The sequence below is a fragment of the Ochotona curzoniae genome, unplaced genomic scaffold (genome assembly GCF_017591425.1).
Source record: "Ochotona curzoniae isolate NIBS_2020 unplaced genomic scaffold, NIBS_Ocur_1.0 contig_2599, whole genome shotgun sequence".
In the NCBI taxonomy this organism is placed as follows: domain Eukaryota; kingdom Metazoa; phylum Chordata; class Mammalia; order Lagomorpha; family Ochotonidae; genus Ochotona; species Ochotona curzoniae.
Window position 1 is genome coordinate 4,451,632 of NW_024465520.1, and position 2,799 is coordinate 4,454,430.

A 2,799-nucleotide genomic window follows, 5' to 3' on the forward strand; every position below is an offset into this window, starting at 1 on the left:
ACAGCTTTATAGTTTCTTATGCACACTCTCTTGCACTTTTTCAAAGAGCAAAATATATATAGCATATACAGCAGTAATTTGTTGCAGATTTTCAAATGATGTTTTGTCACTCACCATATTTTTATTCTTCACTTAATTATTGTCTGAAAGTTGGTCACATAGAAAATTGAAATATCATTTACTATATTTATGATAGTATGTATTTTATTTTAGGATGGAAAACCTTTTGGGAAGGTATGTTAATTGAATCTAACTTAACCGTATAATTTAGTTTTTATTGTGAAAATTCAGTTTTTAATAATTCATATTATTAATTCTCAGACATAATCTATGTATTATTACCTCAATGCAAACAAAATAAAATATTTTCTAAAGTGAAGAATGCCTCTATATAAATCATTCTGTGTATTTCTGAGCATCATGCCATCTGAGTCTATATGGATTGATCTTAAGAAGTCAAATATACCAAGGAAAACAAACAATTACTGCTTGAGGGTATTTTAACTCCTGTTTCCAATTCTTCCATTTAATTGATTTCAGTTGTTAATACTGTAAATGACAGCAAATATGTTCAATTTATTATTGGAAGGAAGTGCAATTATCATAGTAAATTATAATTATATATGCAATAATTACAATTATTTCTAAGGGCTGTTTCAGTGGCAGCTTTCTGTAACAAATACTAAACTACAAAATTCATTACATGTACATCAGTGCAGCTTTTATATTCACAAAAACATGAGAATCTTTTGAAAAACACAAAGTATGTTAGCGTTAACCTGCCTATGACATTGACTCTGTCACATATAACAATTTTTATTCTTATTTTAAACTTAGGTTAAAATGTTGAAAAACAGTCTCATAAAAGAACATGTGCAACTGGCTTGATGAAATAATCATCCTCTGAATGCTGGGATACAGTGTGGGTATCATGGAAATAATCACGGAGCCTTGAAAGCTCCATGTGATGTTAACAATTAGAAAGCAATACCAAAACCAATAAAACCTTGATGCTTAAAGCAATTCAAAGAGAGACGGAGATACTCATAATTTATTTATTTAACAGCAAATATAGAGAATAAAATATAAATTGATCTCCATGGAGGGAACTATCATGCATAGCCTGATCTATACTCTATTATTATCCCTTAGACAATAATTCAAAATACTCCTCCAATAAAGCATATTCTCTTGGATTCATTGACAAAGTATTCAAGAACTCTGAGCTGAACTGGACGACCACTGACGTGTTTGCCATGGGCGGTTGAACAGTTTCAGGCTTGCACCGATGTTTGTGGAAAAGCTATCCACACTACTCTTAAAGGTATGATTAATAGAGTCCATTTGCAATAGCTGAAGCAACCTTCTTTAAATTGAAATCCTCAGTTTTAAACAGCTTTGGGGGCATTCCGGTAAATGCAGCATAAGAGTTTATAATTAGTCTGACATTTCTAGACACAATTAACTTGCAGATTCAAACAGTTGATTTACATATATAAATATCATCATGCACTGACAATTTATAACCTTCCTTTGGAAAATGTAACTCTAGCATAAGTTATTCTCAGGTGGATGTTCATTTAATTCTCTTTAGCTACACACACTCACACATACTTTCAAGAGATCTTTTCTTAATTAAAAAAATGATGCTAAGCAAATAGGTTTTGTTGCAGATCTGATATGGCCTTTAGCTATAAATATACACTTTCCAAATTTCTGATTACAAAGGAACTGCATTAAACTAACTTTCTAATTTTCTTTTACACATTTTCTAACATTTTCCCTGTTTCATGAAATGCCATGTCTTTTCTATCTTAGGTGTGAAGGATTTAATAATCGGAAGATTAGGAAATCATTTAGAAATTAATACAGGGAAACTTCTGCTGAGACACTGAAAATACAGACTGAACTTCAAGGTCATTCTAAATATTCTAGAATAATCGCTTCTCAGCCTTTTGGCTAAGATCAAGTGTACTATCTAAATATCCTAACACAAAAATATTTTATGCTGTATGCATTACATTACAGTTTGACAATACTTACAGATATATTTTCATAAACCTTTTATATCAAATGTACAAAATAGAAATAATAATCTCCTACTTGAAAAGCAAATAAGTCAAAAAGAGAAGGGCAAAGGACTACCAAGCCAAACCTCAACTCAAAATGAAGGATTAGAGTGTACTGTCATAGTAATTGATAGAAAAAAAAGGGGGGGCATGGGTTTCTTTAAAGAGCTATTGTGTATACACCCATTTATTTCCCATTATTTTAAGAAAGTGTTGCTTAAATGGGGATATTTTTGTACCATGAAAGTGTTTAAATTGAATAGATTTAATTTTAGGTCGAGTCAAATGTGCAGTTGTCAAGCATTTAGTGCTGAAATACATTGCCTTTAGACATGTTTCTTTAGAGCTGTTTGCCTTTCACATTCTAATACTCTGTGTATCTATTTGTCTAGCCACCATCAAGGCGACTATTGTAACTGGAGGCATTGGTGTGAAGACAGCTAAAGGGCTACAGCGTGTCAGACCCTCAAGTAGAATTATTGCCTTTCTTGCCTCAGTTCCCAGCTGTATTATGTCACCAAATCACATCACAGTGTAATCAAAGATGAATAAAATATTTTTTTTCTTTACCTTAAATGCTTTTTCTGTCAATTACAATCAAAGGACATGATTTCAGGTCTGTTTGTGAAGCTCTTTTCCACTGATGACTAAAGCTCGAATCTGCTAAATATAAAATGAATCAGAAAAGTCTTAAAATGATTTTGCTATTAAGAAGACAATTTTTTTTTTA

General features: G+C 31.5%; 1 pseudogene; it reads left to right on the forward strand.

Annotated features, from left to right (window-relative positions):
* Positions 1-1,939: 1,939 nt before the first annotated feature.
* On the forward strand, positions 1,940-2,041 carry LOC121152771 (annotated as a pseudogene).
* Positions 2,042-2,799: the final 758 nt, after the last annotated feature.